Source organism: Aegilops tauschii, chromosome 2 (genome assembly GCF_002575655.3).
Source record: "Aegilops tauschii subsp. strangulata cultivar AL8/78 chromosome 2, Aet v6.0, whole genome shotgun sequence".
NCBI classification, from domain to species: domain Eukaryota; kingdom Viridiplantae; phylum Streptophyta; class Magnoliopsida; order Poales; family Poaceae; genus Aegilops; species Aegilops tauschii.
This window is the reverse complement of record NC_053036.3, coordinates 215929735-215943434: the sequence shown is the minus strand read 5'-3', so window position 1 is coordinate 215943434 and position 13700 is coordinate 215929735.

Genomic DNA, 13700 nt, shown 5'->3' with positions numbered 1-13700 from the left:
CGATAACGCGATATCACAAATGGTTCCGGAGAACCTACACACACGTAGTAGCACTGCAAATCGTTTGTGATCCGCTGTGTATCACCAACGGTTCCACTACGATTGACGTATGCTTTCCGATGTGGATCGCACACACTCATTTAGTTGAACCGTGTGCGGAGCAATTGCCAGGTTAAAACAAAAATATCCCATTTTGAATCAGCACGCAAAAAGCAAATTTGCCAGAATATTCAACTGAACAAATAAACAAAAATATCCCATTTTGAATCGGCACACAAAAAGCAAATTCGCCACAATATTCAATTGAACAAATAGTGTCCACGGGATGAACATTCATCAGTTTCGCAACAATTGCAATTGAACATATGGTAGCTAAATTCCAATGATTTGTCCACACATATATGCATTACATAATTAATCATAGTGTACGAAATACGAGGACCTCATCAAATGGAAAACAATGGATCCATGCGTTATATGTTTAGCGGCTAAAATCTTCATTATCACCAGTGGGATTGATGTAGTGATCCAGGAAGAAGTCGCTGATAAATCTATGAACCATCAGCAATTCACCAGCCGGGAGCGGTTCAGGGGTCCTCAGTTTTTAGATGAGCTGCAGTATTTTTAAGATTAGAATGTGCCATATGAGTGGAATAGAACATAGTAATTAAGATAGACTTACTGGTACTAATTCGCGAGGATCGTCACAACTATCAGCAGATTTGCAGATGGAGATCATGTGTCTGCAAACATAGTATCCACAAAGGTTGGTCCCTGCTTCTTGCCGAGGACACTGAAATTTTTTGTATAAAATTAGTCATGTATTTGTCCTGTTAGGAACAACCTAACCGGTGTTAGATGTATTATTTTTTCTTTGGACAAAATAGAAAGAGGTTTATTCAGAAGCTTGAACATTTGACTAGCGTAAGGAAAGGTATTTGCAGACTTTTGGATAAATTTTCCGATAATAATGGATTTCGGGTTGTTACCGGAGAAACGATCTCGTGCTGCAGAGGTAGTTTCCTCTTGAACAGGTTCCCTGGTTTAGTTTGCCACAATGCGAGCACACTGCAAATGATGATGAATTTTGACAACATCAATTATTTAACCAGATATGAATGCAAATTAATTTCAACATCATAGAATTTAATACCTATCCAAGAATTGCTGAAGATGCGTCAGATCCTGAGTGTTTGTTGACTCTCTGAGAGAATTGATGTAGCAAACTGTGTTCTTGTTTGGAACAATGAATACCAATATCCAGTGATTGCTACATATTAAGAAAGCCATGAACTTACGAATGATGTCGAAATCTGAAAGGCAATCAGTGTATGCATGGTTGTTTACTTGACTTACCGTTCATGATATGGCCCCAGAAATGATTTTGCATGGGACGTGTTTTCGAAGATATGGACGACTGTGTTAGCCGCCCAGTCCCATCGGTCCTTTTCATGTAATGTTGTGCCATTTGCTAATGCAGGATCTATGAAATACACACTCTCACTTTGTCTTCTCTGCGTGTTCAACCCCATGAGAGGAATAAAATGCAGTTAGTTGTTTATCATTTACAACCTTGTATGGAGAAGTTGATCAGAGTTTGTTAAGTACTTACAAAATCACGCATCTAACAAGAGTGGCATCGAGCACGTTGAAGTTGAAGAAGAGATGTCAGTCCTCGAAACTCACAATGATGGAACCAGCATCGTGTCGGAAATGATCTCTGTTGTAGTGGACTAGCAAATTGTGATGACCTTGTGACATTTTATCCATGCAATATTCATGTAACTCGCGGCAACTAGAGTTGCACTCATCAAAGTATTCGCTAACAAGAAATGGCTGGCCATGGACGTAATTGTGTGCTTCAAGTATGCCTGCTTTATTTTTAGCAAGCAACAAACGTACTTCTTCATCACACATGGCGTCACAAATAATATTACTCCCCGATTCGAACAAGCTGCTGTTAATTTGGTTCTGGGCGATGAGTGCTTTTAGTAAGAGGCAATCAATCTCTTTCCTCTTCACTCTCCCGCTGCGCTTCCTCATGGTCGTGGGTGTAGCCTTTTTGGCCACTTCCTTCTTGGTACTTGAAGCATTTCTGGCAGAACGTCTGGTTGCCTACACGATAGAATGCCGAGCAGACGGTGTCGGATCTCGGGTTTCGGCAAAACCCTTAAGGTTCGAACTCTGGGGTGTGCGCGAAGATCTCACCCTCACAGATCACGCCTTCTCGCGCTTTGCGATCTCTAAGCTAGCTCGACGAACTCGCAACACAAGGGACACAAGATTTATACTGGTTTGGGCCACCGTTGTGGTGTAATACCCCACTCCAGTGTGGTGGTGGTGGATTGCCTCTTGGGCTGAGGATGAACAGTACAATGCGAAGAACAGGCTCCTGAGGAGAGGTGTTCTTGTCCTTGGTAAACTTGTGTGGATGAGGATGATCGGAATCCATCCCCTCCTAATGTGGTGGCTAGTCCTGTTTATAGAGGCCCCGGTCCTCTTCCCAAATATTGAGCGGGAAGGGATCCCACAACGGCCAATATGAATGGGGACAGCTAGTACAGCTTATCCTGACAAAAGTAGTCTTCGCCTCCCAAAGGCTCTGGTGGTGACGCCGCCTTGGGCTCCACGATGACCTCCGTCCCGCCGTCCTGCTGGTCTTGGTCTCGTTGCACCGATATGCAAACCTTTGCTTGATGCCTCGGTACTCCTCGCCTGCGCTTGCCCCCTTAGCACCAAAGAGGGAACAAGGACACTGCATGCACTGGCGCCCGCCTGGTCTCGATCGTCATGGCTCACGTCACGAGAACCTCGCAAGGTTTGCCTTGCCTTGATCTCTCCGCCCCTCGCGAGCCATCCTGGTGAGGCCGCTCCTGAGGACGTCTTGTGTCGTCCGCCTCGCGAGGCTTGGCCCCTCGTGAGGGTCTTGAAAGCTTGTTGGTGAAGACGGGCCATACGGGCCCGCTCGCAGGAAAGTCTGGGGACCCCGTTCCCAGAATGCCAACAGTAGCCCCTGGGCCCAAGGCGCGCTCGGGCTTGGCTTCGAGGCGAAGCCAATGGACAAATGCGGAGCGCCGCGGGCCCCAATAGCCTGCGGCCTTGGTCGACGCGTGTTGGTTGATTGGACGTGGGCGTCTCCGCTTCCCCACGCTGCCTTGGCAATTGCCCGACTGTCAAAAGGCTGGCGTAGACAGCGCTTGCCTTCACTGCTTCCTTTCGCCTCGCTCAGATCCCCTTTCTTGCGCCCTGCTTCCGAAATCTCCAGATCTGCTTCCATCTTCCACCGCATCGGCGACGAATGGCGCCTCGCAAGGCCAAGTCTACCTTGTCGCCGGCTTGGTACGACCCAGCTCTCGACGCGCCCAACGTCTCAGAGAAGAACCTCGCCGCCACGAGCTTGCTGACGGCAGGGGAAAGCAACGAGAGGGGGAAGACGGAGCTCCGGGTTGCATCCGACGTGCCGGAGCCCGAGGGGATACCTTCTTCCCTTTCTTCACGAGCAGCATCATTGCAGGGCTGGTTCCCCCCTTCTCTGACTTCTTCTATGAGGTCCTCGGCCACTATGGGCTGCAGGCACTGCATATTCATCCCAACTCCATCCTTCCCTTGTTGATCTTCGCCTACTACTGCGAGGCGTACCTCGGTGTGATGCCGTCTGTGGCTCTTCTGTGCTACTTCTTCTTCCTCCGCAGCAACAAGGGTCACACCTCCGGTGTGCCAACTTCATCGCGGCGGGGTAAGGCCAACTCGATCTCGAAGACGGGGAAGAAAGACGACGGCTTCCGGAGCAAGTGGGCCATGATGGACGCTAAATGCGTCCATCCACGCCTGACGCTGCCGATGGAGATGCCCCAGTCCGACAAGGGATGGTCTTGCGCGAAGCTCACCGATGAGCGGGCGACGTTGGTGCTGGAGAAGATGAAGACCGACTTGAAGCCAGGCAACGCGAAGGCGGCAAAGGTGACAGGGGCCATGCTTTTGAGGGAATTCCTGATGCTGCGCGTAGCCCCGCTTCAGGCTCGCACGCGCCCCTTGTGGGAGCTTGGGGATGAAGAGGACAAGGTTCGCTTGAGCCCGAAAGCCTTGTCTAACGAAGAGCTGGCCGTGGTTCTTTGCCTCTTGGTTGGGGACGACCAGGAGTACCCGCCGAGCATCTTCACCACCTTGTTTCCCCGCGAGGATGGGGCGCAGGTCGTGGCTTCCAGGCCGACTTTTGACGGGCGTGGGCTGGTGCCGCCGGTGCCTACCGGGGCCCCTGCGGCGCCGAAGCCGGTGGAGCTCTCTTCTGATGAGTCCCGCGGGGAGGAAGAAGAGGAGGAGGAAGACTCGGAGTTGACCCCTGAAGGGACGAGGGAGACCTCCCCCTTGACCAAAGCTGACATCCTCTGCACCCTTCCTGACGACGATCAGTCCGATGCCCATCAGGAGAGGGAAGAGACACCGGAAATCCCGACGACGGGCCGATCGGCGCTGATCTCCCGGGATGCTACTTCTGTTCTGGCGCCTCCTGGTGCCACTTCTGGCCCCTCCGCTGCCCCAGCTTCTGCTCCTGGAGCCTGCACGCCCGTGCCTCAAGCCTCGAGGCTCTCGGGCTTCAAGCTCACCAAGCGGATGGTGGACTACGCCGCGGTGGACCAGTAAGTTCTCGTGCCTTGCCTTGTTCTTGATTATGCTGGTGATTCCTGATGCTTCTCCGCTGCGCGATCAGGCTGACGCCTGTGACGAAGAAGAGGAAGGAGGATGCAGCAATGACGTGTGGGGCTGAACCATCCGCAGTGGCCGCACACCCCTCCGCGAATAAAGGAAGCGACAACACTTGCACCTCTCCAGCCCGGTTGCCCTCGCGAAGCCTGGGGGCGTCGTCCAGAGGAGTCAGCCCCCGAGGCCCCGCTGGCTCCGAAAGTGCTGATGTTCAGCTCGGTTGCCGAGGTCCCGAAGGCTCAGGAGCCCTTGGTCTCCCAGGCCCTGGCGAGGACGTCGCCTCCTCCTGCTGCGTCAGTGCTTCCAGGTCCTTCTGCTTCTCTTGATGTGTTGGAGCCGGCCCTTTTGGAGATGGCCCAGCTGCGAGAAGATCTTCAAGGCGCCGACCCCCTCCAGGTGGCCGGGCGTCTGGAGCTAGTTTTTGGCTGGCTCCGCTCCGACATGTCCGTTCGAGCGGCGCTGAGCCAGGCAGTGGCGACCTCTGAGAAGGAGAGGCAGGCCAACGCCCAGGCAGCGGCCACTCGCGAGGCAGCGCTGAAGGACGTCGAGGCCGTCAAGAGTCGCTGCCAAGCACTAGAGGCCGAGCTGAAGACCCTGCGCAGTGAACGCGCAGAGGAAGCTCGTGGCTGTTAGGCGGAGGAGAAGATGAAGGCCCAGGAGGACGCCGTCAATGGTCGCGACGCCGAGCTGGAGCAGTCGGGAAAGGCGCAGGCCATCGATCGCGGCCGACTGGAGGAGCTGGAATGGAAGGTGAAGGTGGGGCAAGCCGAACTTGACGCGAAGGAGAAGGTTATGGCTGAAGACCGCGCGGCCTTCATGCTTCTCGAGAAGAGGTCTCGCGAGGCTCTAAAGTCACTCTATGAGAAGGGCTTGGAGAGGCCGCTGACCACCGACGAGGACGGCCCTGCCCAGCTGCTTCCCTACTTGGTTGCCGCGCTTGAGCAGGTTGTGAACGGCATCGGTCCCATGGCTGAGGCAGAAGCCCGCGTTCTTTCCTCAGCTGCACTGACGCGTGTCTTCAGTCACCTCCATCTTCGCAACCCGGCTTCCCACCTGGACGAGCTGCTGGAGCCTGTGGACGAGGAGCATTGTGCAGCCACTGCCGCAGCAGTGAAGGGCCAGGTGGAGGCCCTGCTGTCGGGTGGTTGGTGCGACATGTGCCAAGGGATGGCCTATCATTGTGGGAGCCAATAAAACGTCGCCGGTGCCCGGAAACGGGATGAGGCGAAGACATGCACGCCGGCGAATCTTACCCAGGTTCGGGGCTCTCCGAGGAGATAACACCCCTAGTCCTGCTCTGCGGGGTCTCCGCATGATCACTAGATCGATAAGGGGTAGCTACAATCGCTCCTAGAGCTGTTGAGATCAGGGGAGAAGAAGAACAAGGCTAGCTCTTGCTTCTCTCTATCTATGGTGTGTGTGCTATGCATTGGTGTTAACCTAGAAGCCAACTATGCTCAGTGGCCAACCCTTTGCATGGGTGCTCCGGGGGGTTTATATAGGCCTACCCCCCGGGGGTACAATGGTAATCCGACTGGGATCTAGTCCCAGCCGTCAGTGTCTACGCTCGCCGGCTACTCCGCCGGCTGCTAGGTCCCGCCGGCTGCCGGCTACTTGGCCGACAGGCCGGTCCCACCGCCTAGGGTTTTGTCGGCGGCTGCTTACTGTAGCCGCGCCTCTGATGATGAGGGCTTTGTCGAGGTGAGCGTGGCTACAGTGGGCCGCCTCGGGGGCTATCACTGTAGCCTCACCTCGTCTTGTCTCCTTAATGGGGCTCCTGCTTCGAGGAAGGGAGTAGCCGGCTTCTGGAGGCCGGCTATACTCTTGGCCGACTAGGAAAAGTCGGGCCGCCTTCACGCCTCTCTCTGGCTGAAGGGGCCCGCAGTCCTTGGGCCGTACAGGAGTGGGTCGTGGACGATGTCGAGGCTCGCGTGGCTACAGTGCCGAGCCGCACGGGAGACGTCCCTCCCGTATGGCCTCCTGTAGCCATGCCCGCCTCGGGCTTCGGGGGTCATGGGCCGCACTGTGGCCACACCCGGTCACGTCGCCGTTATGGAGGGGTGGTTGTGATCTTGGCCGGCCCCTAGGAGTCGGCGTCCTTCCTGGTCGGCTTCTTGGAGTCGGCCACCCCGTAGTCGTCCTGGGGAGGAGTCGGTGAGGCTGGGTCGCCTTCCGGGAGTCGGCTTTAGTGGTAGCCGGCCGGGGAAGGCGGCCCAAATGGTTGGAGTGCTTGAAGGCCCAAAGGCCTGATAAATTTTCTAAAGAGCCAGGGGTAGTCGGCTAGGCTACCCGTGGCCATTTACTCCGACAGTAGTCCCCGAAGCTGATTGGGCTTCGAGGTGGAGTGGGGCTCAAGAAGCTCGATCGGCTTCCTATCGTGACGAGCCGGCAGCTGGGAGCCGGCCTTGGTCAGGCGCGCCGCCTTAGTCGAATTCTTCTGGAGACGGGGGGCGGGAACCCGCAGGTACGTGCACCGGGCCGCGGGCCGGCCTCGGGCCGTTGGCGTGCCACGTGGCCGGAAAGCCTGCCAGCCCACGCGCGTGACGGGACGTCGCCGCAGGGAGGGGGCCCGCCACGTCCGCGCCCCGGCCAAGGCGCGGATCCTTTGTATCCCGAAACCGGCCGCACGTTCCGTGCGGCAGTTTCGGCTCGCACTTATGCGTAATAAACGCGAGACGTGGGGGGAGTGGGCGCAGTTAATCCCACGTCTCCCCCCACGTCCGGCCTCTTCGGCCGCGTGAGGCTATAAGTAGGGGAGGTGGAGGGCGGCAGGCCCTCGCACGCTCCTCCTACTTCCACCGTCTTCTTGCCTTGCTCGTTCTCGCGACAGCGCCTCGCCGCCGCGCTCTTCCTCTGCACGCTCCTCCGCCGCCGTGCTAGCTTCCGCTATGCCTCCCCACGTAGAGCAGCTTGGCGGGGATTGGGATGGCTCCATCGTCCATAACGACCACATCGACTTCCTCCGCGACACCCGGCGTCTGCCCAGCGCGGACAAAGTGGAGGTCCGCCTCGCGCCGGAGAAGGAAGTCTGGCCGGCGCCGTGGGAGGGCGAGCGGGTGGTCTTCCGCTCGCACTTCCTGCGCGGCTTCTGCCTGCCAGTGAGCGCCTTCTTCCGCTCCTGGCTGGAATTCTATCAGCTCCACCCGCACCACCTCACCCCCAACGCGGTGGTGCTGCTGTCGGCCTTCATCACCCTTTGCGAGGGCTATCTTGGCGTCCTCCCCACCCTCGAGCTCTGGGGGGAGTTCTTCCAGTCGAAGCTGGGCAGGCGCGTGCGGGGCGTGCCGGCTCAGAGCGGCGCCTTCATCGCCTCGCGGAGATCAGGCGCCGACAACCCCTTCCCCATCATCACCCTGATCCAATCGGTGAAGAAGTGGCAGAAGTCATACTTCTACGTGCGGAGCATCGCTCCCCGGGGCGACTACCTCAACCTGCCGGCCTACGTGGCCGGCCCACCGGCGGGCTGGCTGCCCCAGTGGTCCTTCCGGGCCGTGACGCTGTCGAAGGGAGGAAACGCCGCCATCGCCCGCCTGCGGGTGATGGTCCAGTCGGAGGGCCTGACGGGGCCCGACCTCCTGGCCGTGTTCGTCACGCGCCGGGTCCTTCCGCTCCAGAGCCGGCCTCATCTGATCTGTCAGATGAGCGGCCCGCTCAATCCGAGCCGGATGTGCACCAAGGAGATGCCGCAGCCCGACGCCGCCGACATGGTGAATTACCTCGCCAACTGCCAACTTTCCAAAGACTGGCAATTCGGCAAGGAGCCATACAGACGTGCCAATCCTCCGCCTACGGTACGCTCCCCTCGTCTCTTTTTCTGTCTCTCTCTCAGCTTTGTCGCCGAGTTCCTCTGGGCTGACACTGACTCAGTCGGCTTGCTCTTTTGACAGAGTCCTCTGCTCCGGCCGGCCGGCGGGGCAGACGTGGAGTGCCGCTTCGTCCCCAACCGGACCAAACACGACCAGGAGGACCCCGACCTGGGGGCAGTCCATATGGAGGATGCCGCCGAGCCGGCCGGCGGCCAAGCCGGCGGCGAAGCAGGCGGCTCCGGGTTCACCGCTACCTTCGACGACTGGCCGGACGAGGACGAAGCTGAAGCCGTCCCGCATCGCCAGCCGGCATCCGGACGCGGCGCGGGCTCCTGCGGCGCGCAGCCTGCTCGGGGTAGAGGCCAGAAACGTCGCGCCACCCAGGTGATGTTCGGTAGCCGGACGAAGAAGCCCAGGGGTGGGGCGGCGGCCACCAGGCGGGAAGAGGCGGCCGCGAAGGCGGCTCGCTTCCGCAAAGTGGTGAAGCAGCCGCAGACTGTGTCGGCGTAAGTTCTCTCTTTCCATGTACTGTCCTTCTTTCTTTCCTTTGGTGGTTCTTGAATCTTCGTCTTCTTTGTCAATGGTCAGAGCTCCGCTGTCACTTGAGCGGGCGGCTGCCGGCTCCGTCGACGAGTCGCCAGGGGGCTCTGGGAGCACCACCCGCCGCGTAGATCCACGCGCGGAGGCACGGAGGGCAGCCGCCGCCCAGGCAGCTCGGGAGGAGGAGGCGGCGAAGGCGCTCGCCGAGGCCGCAGCCAAGGCCCAGGTAGAGGCCGAGGCCGAAGCGGCGGCAGGGGAGGCTTTGATGGTCACCCCCCTGCGCACCATGGCGCCCGGGGACGTGGATCCCTCGCCAGGGGGAGCCAGCGGTTCCCAGCCGGGGCTGGGAGGAAGCGGTGATGACGTCGTCATCTTGGGGGAGGCGTCGGGGCCGACTCCTCCGACTAGGGCGACCCAAGGCCGCCAGCCTGAGCCTGCGCCCGCACAGTCGGCGGAGGGTGAGCCAGCCGCGGGGGCGGAGGTGGCGGTCCGGGTTCCGCCAAGCCGGCGTGCAGGGAAGGCCGCATCTGAACCGCAGAAGGCTGCGTCGGAGCCACAGCCGGCCGTGGGCTCCAGCTCGTCGGCCCGAGACGCGGAGGCGGCCAGCGCTACCTCGGGGTGGACGCCGGGCGGAGGGACAGCCGTGGTGAACGTCGCAGCACAAGACGTCCGGACCCGGCTGCAAAGCCAAGCCGCGGCGCTGAGGCAGTTCACCGACGAATTCCTCGCCACGCGGGCAGCCATCCGGGTTAGTATTCTCATCTTGTTCTTTCTTGATCTTGATTTCTCTCGTGGGGGCGCGTCAGCGCACCCACTGGGTGTAGTCCCCGAGTTCCGAGTCGGCTGCCGAGCAGGCGGCTTGGAACTTCATGGAGATTTTGTTTTTGCTGCTTTTGATCTCACGTCGGTCTTCTGTCCGTCTTGGAGGACTACCACAACCTCCGAGCGGCCGCCTTCAACTCCCAGGCTCGGGAGCTGACTCAGAAGACTGCCGATCTCACTGAAAGCCGAGGTATGTGACTTGATCTTTATCTCATGTGGGGGCGCGTCAGCGCACCCACTGGGTGTAGTCCCCGAGATTCGGGCCGACTGCTGAGCAGTCGGCTCGGATCTTCCTTGATGATTTCTCATTGTTCTTCTTCTTCTTCTATCTCTGCAGCGGCCAACGCCAGTCTGAGGGCACAGCTGGGGGAGTCCCAGACTGCTCTTCGTGCCAAGGACGCGGAGCTCGCCGCCTTGGTGCAGGAGCGCGACCACCTGGTCAAGAAGTTGGCCGACCAGGAGGAAGGCCACTAGGCGGCGCTGAAAGCTGCGCAGGATCGCAAAGCCACCCTCCAGGCCGAGTTCGAGACGGAGGCGGCCGGCTGGGCAGAGGCCAGGCAGACTCTGGTCTCCGGCTATGGCCAGATCGAGGATCTGGTTGACAGTAAGTCGTCTACCCCTTCGTCCTTTCTTGCCATCTGCCATTTTGACTTGTTTTTTCTGATTTTGGTGTTTTTCTTCCCTTTTCTTCTTCGCGCAGAGTACTTCCCCGGCTATTCCACTGCCGCCAACCAGGCCATCGAAGCCCGTCGCCAGGCGAAGAGGCAAGCCGGCTTCGAGATCTCGCCAACCGCCGGCCGCTCGCTGGAGGAACAGCTCCTGGCGATCCAGGCTCGCATCTAGCCGGCTCACAGGCTGCTCCGCCGGCTTCAGCGCGCGGGATCGCAGGTCTTGGCCGCCCTCTGGCCCGGCCAAGTGGTCCCTCGCACCCCCAGTCGGACCGCCGACTGGCTGGAGGTGGCAGTCGGCCGCTTCGAGGCTTGGAAGGCGTCAGCGGCTCGCTCCGGCGCCAGGCGGGCGCTGGAGTTCGTCAAGGCCTGGTATCCCGGCCTGAACCTGGACCAGCTGGCGACCTGGCGGCAGCAAGCCGACACGGAGCTGGAGCCGGCGGCCGGCCATCATTCGGCGGGCTTCAGCGATCGCCGACTACACCGACACCAACGTCTTCGCCCCCGAGGTGGATGACAATGGAGTCGCCCAGCCGGAAGATTGGTTCGGGCTGGACCCGGCGTACGGCGAGGACTCGGCGGAGGAGATCGACTCCAGCGACGAGGGCGAAGAGGAGGAGGAGGAGGGTGAAGACGCCGAGCCGGCTGGTGGAGTAGCCGGCCAGGCTGACCGCGCCTCCAGCACTACGTCGCGTGCGAGTGCGTCTCCTGCCGCGGGAGGTGGTCAAGCCAGGACTAGCTAGGCAGCCACTCCTTCAGCCGGCGAGCTGCCTTCACCGACCAGCTCGGCCTCCAAGTCGCGCCTTAGTCTTCTTTCTTTTGTTTTCCTGTCTTGTTACTTTTGAACAATGTTTGGTTAAGTCTGCACAATTCCACCCATTGGGTGTATTCAAACTTAAGTCTGTTGCCGGCCTGTGGGCAGCTTTATGTATATAAGTTATGCAATCGGTCTTTCCTTGTACATTCGCTTTTTGTCCTTCTACTTTTTTCCTTTGCCGCACTCCCTTGGTTGCCGTCTCCCTAGTCAAACAGTTGCTCTGCAATCTGTAGCCGGGGAGTGCCTGGCCGATTGGGGAGGGGGAAGTACTTTTAGCTCTGCCGGACTTAAGCTAAGTTTTTTAGGAAGCCGGCTAGCCGGCTGCTGTGACAGCCGGCAGGCATATATGGAGGTCGTCTTTTGGCCATATAGGTTAGTTGTTCCTTAGCCGTTTTTCGTGTGGGCGTCCTTTCTGTCTTCTCTCTTGCTAGTCGGATAGTCAGTTCTTTGAGCTGCGAGTTTCAACAACAGAGGACTTGGGAGCCGGCGCACTACTTTGCTGACTTCGGGAAGAACTTTGAATATAGCTCAAGGCAGCCAGTCCCCGGGCAGACTAGTCGGACCCGGTGCCGGACAAGAATTCAAAATGTAATAATACATTCATGGATATGACACTCGTCATTCATAGATAAATAAAAGGCAGTCCCCGAGTACTGTTCGGGGGGCCTGTTGGTTTGTAACTTAATACAAAAGGGGTAGCGTGATACATACTGCTTTTCAGCTGTAAAATCGTCTTAGGAGGTTTGCGTTCCATGGTCGCTCCGACTCCTTGCCGGAGGCATCTCTCTTGCGTGATCTTGGCTTTTGCGCGTCGATCAAGTAGTAGGAGTCGTTGCCGAGTGCCTTGCTGACGACGAACGGGCCTTCCCAAGTGGCTGAGAGCTTGTGCTGGCCGGCTGTTCGCTGGATCAGCCGGAGCACAAGGTCGCCCTCTTGGAAGGATCTTGGCTTGACCTTGCGGTTGTAGTAGCGGCGCAGGCCTTGCTGGTAGATGGCGGACCGGCTGAGGGCTAACAGCCGACCTTTTTCCAGTAGGTCGACGCCGTCTTCTCTTGCTTCTTTGGCTTCCTCCTCCGTGTACATGGTGATCCGAGGCGAGTCGAACTTGATGTCTGTTGGGATGACAGCCTCGGCACCGTACACAAGGAAGAATGGAGTGAAGCCGGTTGACTTGTTGGGTGTAGTTCGCAGACTCCAGAGGACAGCCGGCAGCTCTTCGAGCCAGTAGCCGGACGATCGCTCCAGTGGTACAACCAGTCGGGGCTTGATGTCGGAGAGGATAAGTCCATTTGTTCGCTCGACCTGGCCGTTTGACTGCGGGTGGGAAACGGACGCTAAGTCCAGTCGGATGCCCTGTGTCGTGCAGAAACGTGCCAGTGCGCCTTTGGCGAAGTTCGTGCCGTTTTCGGTGATGATGCTGTGCGGCACGCCGTACCGAGTAGTGATGTCGGTGATGAATGTCACGGCAGTCGGCCCGTTCAGCTTCTTAATTGGCTCGGCTTCAATCCACTTTGTGAACTTGTCCACAACAACGAGTAGATGTGTCAAGCCACCGCAGGCTGTCTTGAAAGGGCCCACCATGTCCAGTCCCCAGACGGCAAAAGGCCAGGTGAGGGGAATGGTCTTGAGGGCAGAAGCTGGCAGGTGTTGTTTGGAACTGAAGACTTGACATCCTCTACAGCTCTTGACTATTTCTTTAGCATCCTCCAAGGCAGTCGGCCAGAAGAACCCATGGCGGAAAGCCTTGGCCACGAGGGATCTTGAGGCGGCGTGATGGCCGCATTCGCCTTGGTGGATGTCTTTGAGGATTGCCACTCCTTTTTCTGGCTTGACGCAACGCTGGAAGACTCCAGTGACGCTGCGCTTCACAAGCTCCCTGTTGATTATTGTGTATGCTGCGGCTCGTCGTTGCACTAGTCTTGCTGCGATCTCATCAGCCGGCAGCTCTCTGCTGACTAGGAACTTGAGGATGGGCTGGGCCCATGAGGGAGCTGTGACTTCTTCTGCTGTTAATGTGGCCACCATGACTCGGGTGGGTGGGTTGGGTGTTGCATTGGAGACGACCACCGCTTCTTGTGTCGTTGCAGTCCCCAGGCCGACTGCTGCAGTCCCCGGGCCGGGTTCTGAAGTCCCTGGGCCGGGTGCGACTACGTCAGTCCCCGGGGCAGTCGTCGAAGTCCCCGTGCCGCCTGCGGGATTTCTTGAGCCGGATCCGGCTGTTTCTGGCGCAGGCGGTACAAAGATGGAATCCGACTCTGGAGACGGCTTGATGGACGGCTTGAGGAGGCGCTGGAGGGAGACGCCAGTCGGTATGGCTTGTCGGGTGGAGCCGATCCGTGCTAGGGC